Source organism: Acinonyx jubatus, chromosome E4 (genome assembly GCF_027475565.1).
Source record: "Acinonyx jubatus isolate Ajub_Pintada_27869175 chromosome E4, VMU_Ajub_asm_v1.0, whole genome shotgun sequence".
NCBI classification, from domain to species: Eukaryota; Metazoa; Chordata; class Mammalia; order Carnivora; family Felidae; genus Acinonyx; species Acinonyx jubatus.
This window is the reverse complement of record NC_069395.1, coordinates 14808769-14830152: the sequence shown is the minus strand read 5'-3', so window position 1 is coordinate 14830152 and position 21384 is coordinate 14808769. Positions and strand designations below refer to the sequence as shown.

The 21384-nt window shown below is 41.2% G+C and overlaps 1 protein-coding gene across 11 annotated transcripts in view; it reads right to left on the bottom strand.

Annotated features, from left to right (window-relative positions):
• The window catches only part of ESRRG (estrogen related receptor gamma), a 624471-nt gene that overhangs the window by 290673 nt on the left and 312414 nt on the right, over window positions 1-21384 (bottom strand). The window contains exon 1 of one of the 11 annotated variants that reach the window (XM_027074977.2): window positions 11062-11584. The exons of the other annotated variants lie outside the window; for them this stretch is intronic. The gene's annotated coding sequence lies outside the window, so the exon portion shown is untranslated. Of the gene's footprint in view, window positions 1-11061; window positions 11585-21384 lie in introns of those variants that run through there. 11 annotated transcript variants of the gene reach the window in all.

Below are 21384 nucleotides of genomic sequence, written 5' to 3'. Positions count from 1 at the left end.
AATCACAATTAGTCCCACTGCTGTCAACTAGATTATCTTTTTTGTTCCCAGTATAAGAAACACATGAAAATTTAATTTTAAAGCTCAAAGAGGGAAGGTCAAGTTTTTCTGGCATTACCTATAAACAGTTCATCTTACCAGTAGCATATGTATCTAAATATCAAATTTAAAGTGGGATATTTTAGGGGCACCTGGGTGGCTCAGTCGATTAAGTGTCCAACTTGGGCTCAGGTCTGATCTCGCCATTTGTGAGTTCAAGCCCCACATCGGGCTCTGTGCTAACAGCTCAGAGCCTGAAGCCCGCTTCAGATTCTGTGTCTTCCTCTGTCTCTGACCCTCCCCCACTCGCACTCTGTCTCTCTCTCTCTCTCTCTCTCTCTCTCTCTCTCTCAAAAATAAATAAACATTAAAAAAAAGGAAATTTAAAGTGGAATATTTTAATAAGATTTAGACCAATAGGACCTACCTAAAGCATATACACAAGTACAAGAAGCATGTTGTTGTCAATACTATTCATTATCTCTGTGACATCCATGCATGATTTGCTAAATACCTAATTTCCTATCATGTCCTATATCTATCATGTGTTACCATGTCCTATATCTAGCCTTTTCCCTAGATGTAGTTCTAAATTAAGCAAGGATTGGAAGTGAGTCTGAACATAAGTATACTACTAGAAAGTAATATCGATGTAATTTCTTCTCCCTCTAGCTATTACTCTGTATATACTCCCAAGGTTTTTGCCAGGTTAAAGCAGGGAAAGGCCAGGGGTAGGGTGGGGTGGGGGGGTGGGGGGATTGCTTTTGATATTTATAGCCCTCAACCATGCCTCAAAAACAAATATACAGGAGAAAGGGCAGGTAAAAATTGGATCTGCTTAGGCATCCCTTGCATATTTGAAGTCAAGTTGGAATGGGGACATGAGTAGAGTACTCTAGTGTATTTTCTCAGATCAAATAAATGCTATTTAGTAGACTTCTTTATGTAAAATAATTCAGTCATTAAGAAAAGGACTATGCAGCAGAAAATGATACTTCAGTCCAAATCAGAAGTAATTTTGTAAATGCACTGATGAAATTTTTTTCTTATTCTTACGGCATACACTGCATCATTTTGTTAAATATAGTGGAACACAAAGAAAAACTCAGCTGTGGTTGATTTTGATTCCACGCCATAAGAGGCATAGTGGGGGCTCAATCAAATACAGTCTGTCCATTTAAAAAAAATAATGCTTATTTATTCTTTAGAGAGAGAGAGAGAGAGAACGAGAGAGAGAGAGAAACAGAGCATGAGTGGGGGAGGGCCAGAGTGAGAGAGGGACATAGAATCTGAAGCAGGCTCCAGGCTCTGAGCTGTCGGCACAGAGTGTGACGAGGGGCTAGAACTCATGAGCCATAAGATCATGACCTGAGCCGAAGCTGGACACTTAACACCCTGAGCCAGCCAGGCACCCCCAGTCTGTCCCATTTTAAATGCTGCTCCCATTTCAGTGTTCATAAAGCACCACGATCCTTTGGTGAAAGAAAATCACTCCTCATCTGCTGCTGAAATATGATCAGTAATCTCCAAGCCCTTTCTTTGCAAAATCAGAATCATGTCTGACACTTAGAATTCAGAATTTCTATACAACAGATTTCCTAGACAGATCCTAGAGGCTACTGTCCCTTTGGGCTGGCCCATATCTACCTTCCATGTCCACCACCTCACCTCTAAATTGTATTGCCCCTTTCTTCCCAGGGTGCTGGCTAACGTCGTTAGATATTTTTGATCATGCCTCTTCACTGCTAATCTTGGAAACTGAGCAGGTCAGTATTTGGATGGCAGACTGAGATGGTAAGCCTCCGAGAAGTTCCCCAATGAATTCCCTCACTTATATTCATACCTGTGCCTAGGACCCTCCCATACTGTACCAGGACTGGTCTGTGTGACCAACAGAATACAGCAGAAGTGCTGGTATGTCACTGCAGAGATTAGATTATAATGAACAATGCAGCTTCTGTTTTGTCCTCTTTCTCTCTCTGATCATGAGTTTGGGGGAAATCAAGCTGCCATGTTGTGAACAGCCATATGAAGAGGCCCATGTGGTAAGACACCAAGACCCTCCAGCCGGCAGCCATGTGAGTGAACCTGGAAGCAAATCCTCTTGCCCTGTCATGCCTTCAGATGACCTTCCTCCTGGCCAAGACCTTGAGTGCAGCCTCATGAAAGATCTTGAACCAGAACTAGCCAACCAAGCTGATCCCATGCTCCTGACTCTCAGAAACTTTGTGAAAGAATAGATAATTTGCTGTTTTCAGCCACTGTTTTCAGGTAATCTGTTATGCAGCATAATACATACTAACAGGTACTACAGAGTTTTCGTTTTTGTTTTATTTTGTTTTCTTCTAGTCTTTAAGTGACTTGAGGGTAGGAGCCGTATCTTATTCATCTTTAGGTTCAGCGGAGTGACTAAGGACACAGCAGATCCAATAACGGTTTTCTGAATGATGATCATCCCCTTCCTGTTTTTATCATTAAAGTAAATTCAATGACAATTACACATCCAGACTTCTGACTTAACTAAAGAATTTTTTTTTTTAAATAATGTGGTTTAAACCAGAGGATATAGAAGAGAAAAAAAAATTCTGAAATGAGATCACCTTTCAAAAGCTCCAATTTTTTTAATGCTCCCGCCATTAAGAGTTCAATATAAATTTACAATGAGGCTCAGTGAGCAATTTAGGAAGCCTTGGCCTCCTGCCTTATAAGCATTCATGATTACAAACTAAAACTTGGCCTCTCCAGCTAAGCCGTGACAGCATGATGGGAAAGAGTAAAGGCTGACGTAAGTTAAAAGAAATAAACTCCTGTGGGTCTTGGGTTTTAGGGAACAGTAGACTTATACTCAAAATGATCTAGGGAGAACATTCCTAAAGGTGAGTATCCTTTGCTAACTCAGTGGCTTGGGGTGCATCAGGGATCAAACTTCCCTGCTTCAGTAGGAAGCAACTATATTCTTCAGCAGTAGACATCTGTTCTGAAAGATACTTGATGGTAGATACAGCCCTCCAGGTCCACCAACCCCCATATTCTAATACATTCTTATTGGGAAATCATAGGTTACAAAAATGGGATAAAATAATCTCATCACCGTATTGAGAAATGAAGATGCATCTATTTGGAAATCTCTTAGGAGATGTGTTTGTTTGAGCTGACATTTACTAACAGAGCAACATTTCTTTTTTCTTTTTTTTTTCCCCACTGACTAAGCCCCTTTCCTAGACAGTAACCTCCTCTGAGAGAGAGTTATTGTAGGTATTACTCCAGAGCGTAGAGAGAAGGGTTCACTGAGTAGAAAGAAGAAAAGCAAGGTTCTGCTCAGCACACTTGGAAGTTTTACCAAAGGAAAGTTCAAGCTGCATGAATGAAAAGGACAGCATTTCACTGAGGAATAATTTTGTTGGATTGAGTGAGCTAGATCTTAAGGGACCAGAAATCTGGGTAATCTCTAGCCTTCTTCTTCTACGAAAGAAAAGATTCGAGAAAAGCCAGCTTCCTTCCCTCCACTCTCAACTAGCTGACAAGTAAATACAGCTCAAGGAGCTGAAGTGAGGATCTTTTATTTTTGTCATAAAAAAAAATCACTAAAATATTAAAAGAGAAAAAATGAATAGGGTGGTACAAAAAAGGGCCTCAGGTTTGGTGAACTTCCATTCCACAAAACAAGCTTTGATCCTTGGATCACTTGACAAAGCCTGCTTACTTCTCAAAAATGTGAGGATTGCCCTGAAAGAGAAGGTGATATACCCTAAGGACTAAACCATAAACCAACAGACTCCTTAGAAAAAAAATTGGCAGCTCTGTTCTTTAATTACATTCTGCTTTTTCATTAAAACAAATCCTCAGACTATGTAATACATAAAGTTTAAACACATATTTTAAAAGCAAGAACACACATACATGAGAAAATAATGCTGATTTTAAATGCTGACTTCTATAATTTTGTGGGTTTTTTTTTAAGTTTATTTATTTATTTTGAGAGAGAGAGCATGAATAAGAGTGGCGGGGTGGGAGCAGAGAGAGGGAGAGAGAGAATCCCAAGCAGGTTCTGAGCTGTCAGCTTGGAGTCTGACATAGGGTTCAAATTCATGAACCATGAGATCACGACTTGAGCAAAAACCAAGAATCAAACACTCAACTCATGGAGCCACCCAGGCACCTGTGAAATTTTGGTTATAAAAACACAAAGACTTTTCTATCACCTTCATATCATAAATTATCAGTAAAACACTAAGGAGAAACAGAAACATATTCTCTATTTTTTTCCCATAGTCTCCATTTTTGATGAAAGCAGGAGACATACCTAATTTTGAACCATGGTACAAGAAGTTGAAAAGCAGGGCTCCTGGGTGGCTCAGTTGGTTAAGTGTCTGACTTTAGCTCAGGTCATGATTTCACTGTTCGTGAGTTCTAGCCCTTTGGATTCTGGGTCTCCTTCTCTCTGCCCCTCCCCTGCTTGTGCACTCTCTCTCTCTCTCTCAAAAATAAATAAACATTTTTTAAAAATTTAATAAAATAAGAAAAAGAGTTGAAAAGCAGAGTATAGAGTAATATCTGCTCAATAGATATGCAGGAAGTGAACTGTAAACACCAGCAAAGTAGGAAATCAACAGGGAGGAGGACTCTTCACCCTGAAGCTCAGGAATGAAGGCCTTTGGGTATCAGGTGTTGGCTTAAGGCAGGGGTAAGGCATGTGGCTAAAATCAGGCAGGACTGAAAGTCTGTCTCTACAAAGCATATGATTCACTCTTTCCTCCTCACTTTGTCTTTGGAGAAACCAAGCTAGAGAAATTCTAAGGACCATAACACCAGGAGCATAGGGTGTGGGGGAAGAAGGGTTGGGGCTCAAAATGAGGGCATTGTAGGAAAGCCTCCATTCCCTCCTCTTCTTCCGCACTGGACTCCCAGAATGCCTTAGGCAATTGTATATCCCCAAGGCAAGACCAGAGGATTCTGTTAATGAGACATGGAAGATTCTAGAAAAAAGACAAACACCAGTATTTTGGGATTCTCTCAAGTGAAAAAAAAAAAACTGGCTCACAAAATCACCCTAAAGCCACCCCATCCACAACCCTAACCATGCATCTATCACCTTTTTAATACCTCACTCTTGTATATGAATAAAACAAGCATTTGAGCAATTTCTTCTCCTATGTTATAGATAAATACACATCTTTCTAAACCTTGAAAAATCCTCCCTGGCCTCTATTGTCTCTTCTAGCTCCAATCGAATCCCCCTTCCTTCTTTTCTCTGCCAAACTTTCTGTGGTGCCCCCCCCCCACCCCGTCTTCCTCAGCTCCTCTGGCGTGGCCTTGACCATGAGGTTTGATTTCACCATCAGTTCCTTCTGCCCCCACCCCACACTTCCTAATGCTCAGAGCCAGTGACTTCTTGGATGATCCTCCTGCTGTTTTGACACTACTGACTCTTTCCCAGTCACCCAACCTCAAAACCTCAGCATGACTTTTTAAAAACAACCCTTTTATTTTAGAATAGTTTTAAATTTGCAGAGAAGTTGTGAAGATAGTAAAAGAGTCCCCGCCCATATCTCTACCACCCAGTGTTTCCTACTGGTAACATCTTACATTAGTGGATTGCATTTGTCACAACTAAGGAACCCATATTGACACACTATTATTTTTTTTAAACTTTATTTTTGTTTTAGAAAGACAGAGAGAGAACTGTCAGAGAAGAACCTGTCGCAGGGCTCCATCTCAGAACTGTGAGATCATGACCTGAGCTGAAATCAAGTGTCAGCTGACTCCTGACTGAGCCACCAGGCACCCTGACACATTATTGTTAACAAAAGCCCATACTTTATTCATGTTTCCTTAATTTTTACCTATTTCTCTATTTTTGTCCCAGGATCCCATCCAGGATATCACATTACATTTAGCTCTTGTCTTTTTAGGTTTCTCTTGATTATAACAGTTCCTGAGACTTTCCTAGTTTTTGATGACCTTGACAGTTTTGAGGAGTGCTGGCCAAGATCTGTTTGCTGTTTCTCTCATGATCAGACTGGAGTTATGGGTTTGGGGGTGAAAGACCATAGAGGTGAAGTGCTGTTTTCATCACATCATATCAAAGGTACATACTATGAACATGGCTTATCACTGTTGATAACCTGACCTTGATCCACCTGGCAGAGATCCACTGTGAAGTTACTCTTTCCCACCCCTCTTTTCACACTGTACTTTTGACAAAGAAGTCACTATGCAGAGCCCACACTTTAGAGGTGAGGAGCTGTGGTCCTTCTCTTTCAGGCAGAGGAACCCTAGAGATTACTTGGAATTCTTCTCCGTATCAGTCTTGACTCTTCTTTTGCCCTCACTCCAATTTTATTCGTTTTCCCAATCAGTGGGCAGTACAGTGGGCAGTTCAAATCAGATACTGAAACTCCAAGTCCTGACCCTTTAGAGTCAAGAATGAATTATTCGCAGCATCTGAGGGCTTTCTTCCTCCTCTCTTTCCTTCCTTCAACAAATTCTGGTTGTCAGCTATGCACTTGGCACCATACAGGGGACCCCGCCTTATCCTTGGTTTGGTTTCCTGCAGTTTCAGTTACCCGTGGTCAACGGCAGTCTGGAGGGAGATGATCCTCCTTCTGATGTACTGTCAACAGTAACCTAACACCATTCACAACGTCTACGTCATCACCTCATTCATCTCATCAGGTAGGCATTTTATCATTTCACGTCATCACCAGAAGGAGGGTGAGTGCAGTACAATAAGATATTTTGAAAGAGAGACAGAGAGAGACCACATTCAGATGACTTTTATTACAGTTATTATTACGGTTGTTCTGTTTATTAGTTATTGTTATTAACTTCTTATGGTGCCTAATTTATAAATTAAACCTTACCATAGGTATGTCTGTGTAAGAAAAAACAGTATTTATAGAGTTTGGAACTATCTGTAGCTTCAGGAACCCACTGGGGGTCTTGGAACATACCATATTCTCCATGAATAAGGGGAAACTACTGTATTCGTTCTAGGAACACAAAGGTAAGTCAAATGGATACAGTCCCTGAGGACTGAAAGATTTGTAACAGTGACTTACAGCTTAGCTAGGGAGTCAGAGAAGGTTGCCCTGAGGTGGCAACTTCTGAGTTAGGATCTCAGTGGCGGGTAGAAGTAAGTCCAGGACGAATGGACACAAGATATGGCACCTGCAAAGGTTCTAACATGTGAGTGAGTCGAGGGGGAGTGCTACAGTGCCACAGGCAGGGGAGTGAGCATGAAAGAGGCCTCTGGAACCCCAGGAAAGCCTGCCTCCTGCAGCTCCTATAAGCAATGTGTGGCCACCACCAGTGGGGCAGGGACATGCACAAACTGGAGTTTTAAACAGATTGTGAAGTCTGCCAGGGCAGAAGCTATAGAGGTGCAGGATGATTGGTGAGGAGTCTAGATAGGAGGTAACGGCAGCTTGGCCCAAGGTAGGGACAGTGGGAATAGAGAAAAATGGACAGATTCTAGAGATAGACAGAAACATCAGACCTTGGGTGAGTGACCTAACCTCTTTTTGCCTCGGTTTCTTCATTTGTGAAAGAAACAGAAACAGAAACCTACCTCACGAAGGTGTTATGAGGTAATGAATTAATATGCTCAAAGCATTTAAACAAGTGCCTGGCTCATATCAATTGCTATTAAAAATATTATTTCTATGTTCTCGAATAGGGTATCTAAATCCGCTGAGGACTCAACACGCTCAATGACAGAATGAGGAGGCTTGGCTATATAATTTTCAATACCTTCTCCAGCCGGAAATGGTTAAGATTCTTAACCATTATACGTTGCTACTCTGAGAGGACTGTAAGCTTTTATGTATGCTGACCCCGGAGAGATCACTCAGTACATGTTACTTTGCCTTATTTAACCTATACCACTGCAATGCCCATTCCTTTTCAAAAACCTGACAATGCGCAACAAAGTGTTCTCCTGAGTAATTTTGCAAAATATGAAACTGATTTTCCAATCCTAAACATTTAACATTCAGGCCTGGTAGAATTTGGCCCTAGCATTTCTACCCATTACACAGTGACTCTGTCTTGCTGTTTCTGCTGTGCTTAGAAAGTATTTCAGGAAAGAATCGACCCCAAACAAGCTTAATCCAAAGACACAGCCAATGCCCGCAGAACCACGGCTTAAATGGCCGATTTGATTACTCAGGATAAAAGGAGGCCATTGTAATCACTGAATGATTGAGGATTTAAAAGCATCAACAGTGGGGCTGGCATCACACCAGGATGTATTCTTTGCAGTACAAAGAAGAAGGGCCTTGTCTTCCAGGAGCTTCCAATTCACGTAGGGAAGCAAGGGGAATCCATGTGCAAGAAAACTGAAGGTAGATCCTCAGAAATTATGAAGGATTTCTCAATTCAGACTGCAGAAGGACAAAAAAGAATTTGAAGGAGAGGAAATGGGGGATGGGTAATGATAAAAAGAGCCAAGAACATTGGGATTGGGATATAGCATCATACTGAGGTTTTTACATCAATAAAAAGTTTGCAACATGTCAACCAAAAGGCCAAACTCTTGCTTCTACCCGCTTCTGGCACATTCACGTCTTCAATACACACACAAACTAGGAGGAGCAAAGCAGAAACATGCCAAAGCCTTCTATTAAACTGAGTGAATTTATCTGTAATGATAACTGCAGATATTTCATTGTTAGCAACTTGGGATTATCACTTATGTAGCCCTAGAACCATGCAATGTTCTTGAGGAAGGCAGACCTCCCAAGCCCTTGTTTATTTATTCAGTAAAAAATATCCTAACTTATTGGGGAGAGGGAAGGAGAAATCTCAGTACTTTTCAAATGAAATAACACGAAAACAGCAAAGAAACAGAGGTTGCTAAAGGTGGAGAAAAAACATTAACCACAAATTCAGTTGTAAATGAGCTAACATTGCAAGTAAATTTGAACTAATAAAACAGATGAATTTACTGAAAACTTAACACCTCTCAACACAGCTGTCTGCCCAGTCAGGAAACCATTAACATCTTGTCACCAGTGCCCCAAGCACATCAATGATACGAACTCTAAAAACAACCCAGAACAACAAAAGGAAGGTGCCACCAAGTAGCCAATGGCGCCCATGCTTTCTCAACCCCCTTTTCACCATGTACATCTATGCACTGAAAAGTTTGCAAAAGCAAGAGGAACCTGGAGAGAAAAGGAGGAAAGCAACGCAGGCAACTTTGAAGGACAAAATGAAAGCGCAAATATTTCAACCAACTTGAGACCAGTTAAGAAACACCTTTTCAAAATCACAGTTGATAAACTGGGGTGGGTGTATGTGTGAGGGGGTTGTTAAAAGTCAGGAAAGCATCCCTTTCGTCATGATAAGTCATTACAGACAGTATTCTATTTTAATAAGAAAGAAACATCATTTTCTCAAATTGAAATACCAAAGTAGGGGTCTCTACCTCAAAGGCAATCCTGAATTTGGCCCTTGTTGCTGTATTTGAGGCATTCGTTGCTAAAAATGCTTTACCAAAGGAAAGCCGAAAAAAATTTTTTAAAGGTGAGATGAGAATCAGTTGTGCTCTTGGAAGCTTTGGTGATTGGTTTGCTCGTTCACTTCCTGAGTCAACAAACTGAACACCAACTGCGAGTCAGGATGATGGGAAGCGGCAGGTTCGAAAAGAGAAAGTCTCTTCCTTTGAAAGAACTTACTGTCCAGGGCATGGACTAGGGAAGCGTTAGAACAGGCGTGTGCCAAGATGCCGTGGGGACGTGAGGACACTGCCGAGGAAAGCTTCTTTCTGCTTGTGAAGTGGAGAAACTGAGCTAAGGCTCATCCAAGAGGAACAGGAAGGGCACTGGAGATCAAAGGAATAGCAGAGTTGGGGTGCCTCAGTGGCTCTGTCGGTTAAGCGTCTGACTTCAGCTCAGGTCATGATCTCCCAGCTCCTGAGTTCGAGCCCTGCGTCGGGCTCTGTGCTGACGGCTCAGAGCCTGGAGCCTGTTTTGGATTCTGTGTCTCCCTCTCTCTGTGCTCCTCCCCCACTTGTGCTCTGTCTCTCTCTGCCTCTCAAAACTAAGGAAACGTAATAAAAACAAAGGAATAGCAGAGTACCTGTTCTCAAGGGAATGGGGGCTTAGTAGGGCAAGCAAGGTAAATAGGGGCAGGGACTGCCGTGTAATGGGAGCACACTAGGCATGAATAGGAGATACGTAGCAGCAAAAAAAAAAAAAAAAAAAAAAAAAGTGAAAAACAACAACAAAAAAAGGAGAATGAACTGAGTGGTTGGTTTGTGCCTGATAATACCAAAAGCTAATTTAAAATATTCAATGAAAGTTGTAGCAGGAAAAGGAATAAAACACATGGGCAAAATAAAATAACAACATTCAGATCAGCTACACAGCCTGGGGCCCCTGCAAATTGAAAATGCGGAGTCCCTTTGTTCCAAAAGTATTCAGAATTTCCAGACTGTGCCAGGGAACATTCAACCAAGTGTGGGGCCCTTCAGAGCATTGGGCCCTAGGTGGCTACACAGGTTGCGCATTCACGAATCTGGCCCTGCTTATATTTGAAGAAAATTTCTAATGTTCACACCTATTCTTTAATACTACAGATAAATAACCCCCATTTCTCAAAGGGCCTGGCTACTACAAAGCACTTAATACACGCTAAGCACCAGGCTGGGAGCTTTGCTTTCACTTAATTTCCTCAGCAACCCATGAAGTAGGTATTACTACCCCCCACTCACAGATTACGACACCAAAGTGAAGAGAGGTATCTGCAGAAGGGAAGGGGATGTTGTCGATGTATGTGGAGGATACTCCCTCAACGCCTTGAGTCAAGCTGCCTGACCACCAGCGCTCACCAGGGACTTGCAAATGATGCTCTGATTTCTTTGCTATGGGATGGGCTTTGGCGGAGCCACGGAAGTCCAGAGTCCGGAAAGTCAGTTAAGATACTTTGTGCTTAGAGTGTGAGTTGAGAGACTGAGAGAGGAAGAGCCACCGTTCCCCGTGCGGGTCACGCTGCCCCACGGAGTCCCACAGCACCTACCTCTAGTAGGGATGTGAGCTGGATGTGGAGGGAGCAAAATGCCAGCACTCTCAGAATTGTCCTTTTTCAATACAGACACAGCCAGGGGGAGAAATTACATAATTTCCATGAGAAATTATGCATTCAAAGAGCATGTGCCCGCTACAAGAGTACTGAATCTATTTTAAAACAAGTTATTAAATCTTTAGAACCTATAGTAATTTCTGATGTCTCCCAGCAAACCTCCAACTAATAGTTTGTTTGTTTGTTTTTTTGAGACAAAGCCTTGCCTGAGCGTTGGGGTTCAGCAGAGGACTCTCCCCTCCCCCACGCCCTCCCTCTTCTATCAGTTTGCCAAATCACCTGAATCCTCTATTGCCATGGATGAAATTCAGTTTTTCCACTTTTTTAGGATAAGAATAAGAACTGCCATGATGACAACACACCATTCATTCTATAGTAAAAAAACACAAAGAATCTAAACATTTACTAAAACCCCTTGGATTGAAATATATATCTATATATGTATATAGATATATATACACATATATCTATATCTATATCTATATCTATATCTATATCTATCTATATATCTATTATATCTATATATGTGTGTATACATACAGATATCTAGATACATATATACTATATGAATAGGTCAGTCCTCTTACATTTCTTTTGAGGGGAGGGGCTTTGGTGGTGCCTCTCTCCTTTGGTCTCCCCCCGGCCCTCCCACGACCCCTGCTGTGGCTCAGAGCACTCTGTGATTAATAGCTCTGCCAGCCATTCGATTTAAAAACTATTCCTACTTTATGTCTTTTTTTCCACTCCGTCCCTGATTTTCTCTGATCCTTATTTTTGTCCCCAGCAGAAATTCCCTACTGTCAGAATGTTCTCCTCACCCCCAAAGCCTCGTAACTGTATTCCACGGCGTTTTGTTTTGGGAAGCTTCTGTTAAGCAGATAATAGGCCTATTCGAATGAACTGACCAAAAGGTTCTACACAGGGTTATAATCTGTCAGTACCTCTTCCCTCACCCCCCATCCTCCATTCCAAATCCACAGTCGTGAGGCGCAAAGTAAGGGGGAAAAATGTTTTCAACCAACCCAGCGATACGCCACCTGGTCCCCAAGCAGGCAGTGGCTTCCTTGTTCTGCTTGTACACTGGAAGTGTAAGTTGCATTTTCAAAATTATTCTGTCAGCCCCATGACAATTTAATTTATTTATTTTTTTATCCAGTTTCTCAACTCTGTTTGGGTAGCAATGTCTCGTCAATATCTCATTCAGGTGTAGCATGGAAAAGTCTAACAACCCTGGGCTGGCAGCCAAGCTTACCAGTGACTGACGCTCGCTTAACTGAGCAAAGATTTGCTCTGCATGAAGTGGGGCTTGACTATACAAGAACCAACAGTGACAGCGAGGGTGCCGGCTGGAATCCTAACAAAGCTGCTTCCAACTTGTGCTCAAGCAAGTGGAACCAGCACTTAAGCTGAATGTTAAGGGGTTTCAATCTTGGTACCTTTCCCCCCCCCCCCCATCATTTACCTTCTGAATAAACCCTGGGATTTTACAGGGAAAACAGCACATTAGCACCCTTAAATCACAAATCCTTGTACCTTTTTAAAAGGCTGTTGAAGATTTATTAACTTGTAGGAGCAATCATTTAATTGCTTGCCTCTGCTACACCACACGCTATTTTTTTTTTTAAATGACCAAATTAAACCTGCCGCACAAATTTGTGCTTTGAAGTTCCTGCAAAAGGATCATTCCTTTGAGGGAATGGTAAAGAGAAGAAACGAAATGCTCTCCTTTGGTACAGATGTCCACACACCCCCACCTTCCCCGCCCAAGATGCCTTCATACACAGAAGCAAATCAATCTCGTTTAAATGCTTCAAATTCATTTCCCAAGCCAGGTCCAAATTTCACTGTCATTTTTCCCTCTGTAATTTCAATGAAAGCCCATAAGCATTTACAAATGGAGGAACGTCATACTTACAATTCTGGGATGTGTAATGCAGCTGTGTATCTTATGAAAAAACTGTTATGTTTATATATTGCTGTCCTTCCTGTTCAAAGACCACACCACTCGGTAAAGCTGAAGAAACTAGTGAGAAACCCAAAGTCCTTTCCACACCACCGACGTGTGAAAACCATTCGTTGAATTGAGCTGCAGTGGCAATTAGCAGAGTCTGTTGTTTGAGACTTTGTCTCTTAGGTCAAATGCAGCCCAAAGTCAACAAGATAATTTACCATCTAACCACAATGAATTTGGTGATTTGCAACCGCAGAATCAAATATTTAGGCTAATTTCCACTTCACGTACATACACTAATAGGTACACACACAACTGCCCGTCTGCACGTTTGGTTAGCTAGCAGTAATCCGAAGTTGTGTGTGGATAACTAGACAGCATCTGAGTGACAGAGGCAGTGTATCTGGTTTTTTTAAGCCCTGGATGTCTTTTCCTTGGGAAGGAGCCCTGTTCCATTGCATCAGATGCCCAGTAACGCGATCTCATCAATCTATGTGAGCATCAGAAGTCGGGGCTGGTCACAAGTGAAATTCTCTTCCTTGCCAATTGAGATCGACATGTGCTGTTGTCATAAAGATCACACTATCCAATTGGACCAAATTGGTGGTCTTGAGAATAAACGAAGGTACAGTCTGTCAAAGTGAAAGGCGTCTGCAGGGCTCAAGTGTTAGGTTTCCACAAACGACAGTTTCCCGAATCTCTGTGGGTTCAAACACTGTTTTGTAATTGGAAAAAAAAAGGGGGGGGGGATTTTTTTTTGTCCTTTTGATGTTTTGTTTTGTTTTGGCTCTGTTTGTTTTGTTTCAGTCTGTTTTTTAAGGCATTTATGCCCAGAGTACTACAAAGGGATAGAAGTAGGGCCTCCCTGGCAGGGACATAAAAGTGTATGGGTTTTGAAGGAGAATGTGTAACTGGAAGGCTCTTCTAACTCTCTCAAACCCAAACCTGGTTAGCTGGGAAACAGTTTTTTAGACTCGTCCTTTCTTCCCTCTGTGGGACTTGGAACCTGGATGCTATAATTGAAAGCCAGTGTATTAAGCATAACACATCAAACTACTGTTAACACCCAGCCTCCCGCAAGGCTGCCTCCTATAACAGCTCTGTTTTCTGCCTGCGGTCTGTGCAGGCAAGTGGAACCGTCACACGCGCTGCATGCTAAAGGCCGCAGCCTTTGTCTTCTCCAAGTTCTGTCTATTTCAGAGGCTAACATGCAGCAATTAGTCTAATTAATGTGAAACAATGAGCTGTGTTACCACTTATCAAATTGATTGTTCCCCTATCAAAACAAAACAGGCTGGCTTTTTGATGTAATTTCAAGAGATGATTTGAAATGTCATGTTGCTGCAAGCCAATTACCTTATGACTAGAGTCACGGTCAACAGAATACATAATTAGCATGAGTTTGGGAAGGCTGCTTACTGCTAGTATGTTAATTAACTGTCTTTTGTCATAAAACAAAAAGGTTGTATGGAAGGTTTTGAAATAGGTCTTTTTTATTTACATTTCTTTGTGCTTATCAACGTGAGGCATGACAATGCAAAAGAATAGAAAATTTTAATTCCACTACTTCAAATTAATACTCAGCTGCAAGGTCAGGCATAATGTGCAGGCTGCAATACCATTCACCTCGCTCTAGTCCTGCCCCAGTGTATTATATTACTCGTGGAGTTAAATTAAGTATCGGGTAAAACTCGAATGGAAGAAATACTGAGCTCCACGAAACAAATCCCCTAATAGACTTCTTTTGGAGCTTCCCCGGCTTTTGTGCATCTTGTGAGGGCTGGACAGCGCTTGCCTGCCCTGGGAATTACATTCAGGTGTCGTCTTTCTATTTCAGTCTTGAAATTTGGAGAGAATAAACCCATCATCAAATGATGTTATTGCCGTTACCTCACTATGGTAGAGAGAGAATGCATAATGGGCACCTGTGGGCTTGTAAAGGAATCCTATCTGTGAGTCCAGGGCTCTGTAACTCATCTGCAGCTTCCCCTCGTATGTGATAACCTGGCAATTCCACATTCTTGATTAAGGAACCAATTCTGTATTTCTGTACTTCTTCAGCTGGAAGGCATGCTGGAGGTAGCTACAATCAGTAACTGACAATTAACAATCAAGTTCATAGCAGCCTTGAGTCATGGTTTGACATGCATATTGGTAGACTAGTCTCTGGTTTAGAGAACAAGTTGGAAGTTACCAAAATTCTAGTATTATTGTTCCACTGCCCGATGGTATTGTTTTACCGGCAAAGGTAGGCGTGACAAGTAAGTAACATGATTCATTTCCAGAAATACCAAATAAAAGCTGTGCTGTCTAGTTAACAATAGGCTTACAACCTATTGGAAATATGTAGGAACCCCTCCCCTCTGCACAATGGAGTCCCAAACCCTTAGACACTTCACTTCCTGGTTCTTCCCGTCTCCATTTCATGGGCTTATTTTATTTATTTATTTTTTTGCGGGCTTTGTAATAAGCATGTGCCAAAGAACTGACGTCTCTGCGTCACCTCAAAGAATGTACATTTGTTCCAATCAGACTACTTTTGGCCTTATATGGGCATAGGCAACTTCCGGATAAGGCTGTAACCTCTGTAGTACTCAGCCAATGAGGAATCAGGGGAGGGGTTTCATGCTAGGAGATAAATTGCCTGCTGTAAGGCCCACAGTGTGCCTGTCCATCAGACACCCACTCTTGCAAGAACATCGATTAAAGCCTCCCTTCACTGTGCTCGGAGTCTCCGTGTCCTCCTTTAATTGGGGCAGTGGGCTTATTCCATGCTCACGGATTGGGACAATTAATATCTTTAAAATGCCCATACTACCCTAAGCCATCTACAGATTCAGTGCAATCCCTATGAAAATACCAGCAGCTTTTTTCACAGAACTAGAACAAATAATCCTCAGGTTTTATATGGAACCACAAAAGAACCCAAATAGCCAAAACCAATCTTGAGAAAGAAAAACAAAGCCAAAGGCATCATGCTCCCTGATTTCAAAATGCATTAGAGGCTATAATAACTTTAAAAGTTTGGTACTTTTAAATTAAAAATTAAAACAGACACACAGATCAGTGGAACAGAATAGAGAGCCCAGAAATAAGCCCACACGTTTATGGTCAGTTAATTTGCAACAAAAAGGCCAACAATAATAAGGGGAAAGGAAAGGACAGTCTCCTCAATAAAGGGGGTTCAGAAAATTGGACAGCTACAGGCAAAAGAGTGAAACTTATACCATACATAAAAACTAACTCAAAATGGATTAAAGACTTGGTCTCAGGACCTGAAGCCATAAAACTCCTAGAAGAAGCCATAAGTGGTATGGTGACTTTTTAAATCTGACACCAAAAGCAAAAGCAAGAAAAGCAGAAATAAGCAAGTGGCACTACAGTCACCTAAAAAGCTTCTGCACAGCAAAGGAAACCATCAATAAAATGAAACGGCGATCTATGGAATGGGAGAAAATAATTGCAAATTACATATCTGATAAGGAGATAATATCCAAAATACACAAAGAACACACACAACTCAACAGCAAGAAAGCAAACGATCTGATTTTTAAATGGGCAGATGCTGTGTATAGACATTTTTCCAAAGAAGACATACAGATGGTAAACAGGTACATTAAAAAAAACGCTCAACGTCACTAACCATCAAAGAAACGCACATCAAGACCCCAATGAGGGATCACCTCACTCCTGTTAAAATGGCTAGTATAAAAAAGATAAAAGGTAAGGGTCGGTGAGTATGTGGAGAAAAGGGAAACCCTCATACACTGTTGATGAGAATATAAAATTGGTGCAGTCAATGGAAAACAGTATGGAAGTCCTTCAAAAAATTAAAAATAGAACTACCATGTGATCCAGAAATTCCACTTCTGGGCATTTACCCAAAGAAAATGGAAACACTAGCTTGAAAAGATATATCCGTGTTCACTGCAACATTATTCACAGTAGCCAAGATATAGAAACAACCTAGATGTCCATCCATGGATGAATGTATAACACCTACAATATGTACAACAGGATTTTTAAGAAGCCAGCCATAAAAAATAGAATGGAATCTTACCATTTACAACAACTGACCTCCAGGGCATTATGCTAAGTGAAATAAGTCAGGACAGAGAAAAACAAACACCATATGATCTCTCTTATATGTGGAATCTTAAAAAAAAAAAAAAGCTCATAGATACAGAGAACAGATTGGTGGTCATAGGGGATGTGGGGTAGGGGAGAAATGGGTGCATTGTTTTTTTGTTTTTTGGTTTTTTTAGTTTAAATAAATTGAATACAATATTTTAAAATGTAGTGTGGAAAACATCAAATGGATGGGGCATGGTATTTTTTTTCTTTTGGAACACGTGTGTCTCATTTGGGTGATGTAGGGTGGGGGAAGCTTGGGGTATAGAAAGTTGACAGGAAGGAGGCAGGGCCCAGTAATGCACAGCAGGAAAAGACTGAGATTCTCTGTAAAACTCTTCACCCCTGTGAATCCAAAATATTTTCTTGAAATTTAAGAAAAACTTAAAAATATATGAGGAATTGTGATTATAAATTTTAAAGAGGGTCGATGGGGGAGAGAGAATCAGGATGAGAATGGTTACTAAGAAACCTGGATCATGGGTGCCTGGGTTGCTCAGTTGGTTAAGTGTCTGACTCTTCATTTTGGCTCAGGTCATGATCTTATGGTTTCTGAGTTTGAGTCCTGTGTCAGGCTCTGCATTGAGAGTGCAGAGCCTGCTTGTGATTCTTGCTCTATCCCTCTCTCTCTGCCTCTCCCCTGCTCATTCTCTCTCTCTCTCTCTCTCTCTCTCTCTTTCAAAATAAATAAACTTTGAAAAAAAAAGAATTAAGTGGTAATAATAGCTAAGTATTGCTGAGTGCTTTTGAGATGCCAGGGTAACACTGACCCCGGTATAGTCATGAACTTAGTATGTGAGGAAGGTAGCAACAAATGAAATTTACTAAATTCGTAGCTCAGCAGGAGGATCCTGGAGTGTGTGGCACATTCATACATTGTAATGAAAAGGTCACAGAACCTTAGTGTTGAATGAAATCTTCGACATGTACTCACCAACCTCCCTCCAATTCTTCCTAGACTAGCCGTCACAGGTTGAAATGAGACTCCTTTCAGGGACAAGTCTCTTTGGGGCATTTTAGAGAAATATCCATATATGTTCCAAAAGTTTTTGGATCCTTGCTGACCAAAAAATTTAGAATTTCTGAGGGGGTATAATTCTTACCCTGAAGCTAAAGAACACATCCTAAATAACGTGAGGTGTCACAACACCTGTGCTTCGGGCACTTAAGAGGATGAGAAAAAGTCCATGTAAAATGACTTGGCTGAAAACAAGTCCTGTCTGAACTAGAAACTTGGATGAGCCTTGATGAGAGATCATCAGTGAATCTAAAATTAGCAAGTTGGAGGCTAAATATCGGGTTTGGTAACAATCGAGTGCAACAGTATACTTGTAATATTATTTATTCTTTTTTTAATATAATTTATTGTCAAATTGGCTTATATACAACACCCAGTGCTCATCCCAACAAGTGCCCTCCTCAATGCCCAGCACCCGTTTTCCCCTCTCTCCCACCCCCCATCAACCAACCCTCAGTTTGTTCTCTGTATTTAAGAGTCTCTTCTGGTTTGCCTCCCTCCCTCTCTGTTTGTAACTATTTTCCCCCCTTCCTTTCCCCCATGGACTTCTTTTAAGTTTCTCAAGATCCACATATGAGTGAAAACATATGATACCTGTCTTTCTCTGACTGACTTATTTCACTCAGCATAATACCCTCCAGTTCCATCCACATTACTGTAAATGGCAGCATTTCATTCTTTCTCATTTCCAAGTAGTATCCCATTGTATATATAAACCACATCTTCTTTATCTATTCATTAGCTGATGGACATGTAGGCTCTTTCCATAATTTGGCTATTGTTGAAAGTGCTGCTATAAACATTGGGGTACAAGTGCCCCTATGCATCAGCACTCCTGTATCCCTTGGGCAAATTCCTAGTAGTGCTATTGCTGGGTCACAGGGCAGTTCTATTTTTAATTCTTTGAGGAACCCCCACACTGTTTTCCAGAGCGGCCGCACCAGTTTGCATTCCCACCAGCAGTGCAAGAGGGTTCCCGTTTCTCCACATCCTCGCCAGCATCTATAGTTTCCTGATTTGTTCATTTTAGCCACTCTGATCAGCGTGAGGTGGTATCTCAGTGTGGCTTTGATTTGTATTTCCTCGATAGTAATATTATTTATTCTCAAACGCAGCCCCCACCAAACCATACCTCGGTCCATAACATCACTATGCATAGCATCAAACTTCATTTTATAGAATTCTGTCAATGGATTTTTTTTCCTAATTTTTTTCTCAACTGGGAAGGAAAGAAGGAAAACAATTAAAAAGAGAGAAAGGGAAGATAAATGACTGGTACTCTGCTGGTTTTTGGTTCTACGGTCTATGTCTTTAAACACCAGGTGTTGTTATAAATATCTGTATTACCTTTTTACGTTCTCACAGCAGCCCTGCAAGGTGGTTACTATTTTCCCAACTCTGTCTCTTTCTAAATGTTAATGATAAGTCAAGAAGGCTTAGAAAGGATAATTAATTACACCAGGGCCTTGAACTAACTCTGACTCTTAAAATTCTACTCCTTCCCACTACACAGGCTGTTTGGTGTTTTGCTGTTTTTAAATTTTAATGTGATATCAGAAATGAATAAAGGTCTGATGCTTTGTAAGAATAAAAGAAAACCAAAAAGACCTCTGGTCATCATCATTAAAAACAGAATAAAATGAATCAGGGACAAAAACTAGCCCCACCAGGAAGCAGTTTGAGGAGTTCCATTGCTCTCATTTGAAGTCTTACAGATTGGGATTTCAGGAAAACTGGGCCATAACAACACTTTTTGTGCTGAATCCAAAGTGTTTTCTGGAAATTTAAGAAAATTTTAAAGCAATCAATGTGTTCAGAAAACAGGGCATTTTTTTCTGCTCCATAAAAGCTACAAGTCCTCAGAAACGTTTCTTTGGGCTTTAAGCAAGCCCTAACACCAACACCAAAAGCAGCACGAAACCGAAAACAGTGTCTTCGTCAGCAGATCTAACAAGGCCTTGAGTGCCAAAGCCTGAGGGACTGTCACCCCTCTCACGTACTGAAGGGAGACAAGAGCTCTCCGGGGAACCAGCAGGAGGCAGAGTGAAGGGACATAGAGCGAGTAGTCCCACAGACACATTGTTGGGACATCAGGCATTCAGCTGGCCCCCACCGCCTTTCACAAAGCTAACCATCTCTTCATGTCAGGACAAATCGGGCAGGCCGCAGATCTTTTTCTCCTTTTCTCCCACTTCAATAGGATGAGTGCAGGGAATGAGAAAGAGAGAGACGGAGGAAAAGACGGGGACAGTTCAGTTCACATGACAACACGGCAACATAGCCACGTGCCTGAAAACAGTTCTTGAGAACTCAGAATCTTTTTAGGAGTGGTGGCCACACAGACAGAGCGGCAGCAGGGGCCAAGTCACCCACTGGACTGGATGCTCACAGCATGAATGTCAGAAAGCAATTGCTATATGACTTGGCAGTGACACATATGTCAGTGTTTCTATGTAGTAAGTCTCGAAGAAAACGTAAAAATCTGAAAAGAGCCCAGCTGGGAAGAATATAGATAGTCTATAAGAATATAAGAGATAGCAAGATGGTATATAAGGGAGGAGACAGGCTAGGGAGAGCCTCATAATATGGTTAATGAAGAGATGAATGGCCTACAGAATACGTGGGTCAGTAACAGCACGAATAATATGTTTTTCTCTCTCTCTCTCTCTCTCTCACACACACACACACACACACGCACACACACACACACACACACACACACACACACACACACACACACATTTTTGTTTATGGATTAGCTGGCCCACTTTCCAAAAAGGAATACTTGGGAACAAACAGGATATGCACATAGAAACGAGAAAATAGCCCATCTTTACACACAGCCCTGATCAAAACATACTAAACCACTGGGCTCCCCTTTAAGAGGCAAAACACATTTCAGAAAATAAAAAGAGTAAAATATTAAATTACTGGATTTATTAGCAACACATATGAAGAACCTGAATTCTACAAAGATTTCTTTTTTAACCAGGAGTCTATGGTTGCTTTTGAGAAAGTGTTTGGTATGGGAGAAGATGGAACCTATCAAATAAAATGAGATAATATAAATATTTCATTTAGTCATTATCATCTCTCTTTATGATGATGAGAAGACATTATTATCATATTTTTTATTCTAACCCATAAAAAGTGGTCAATC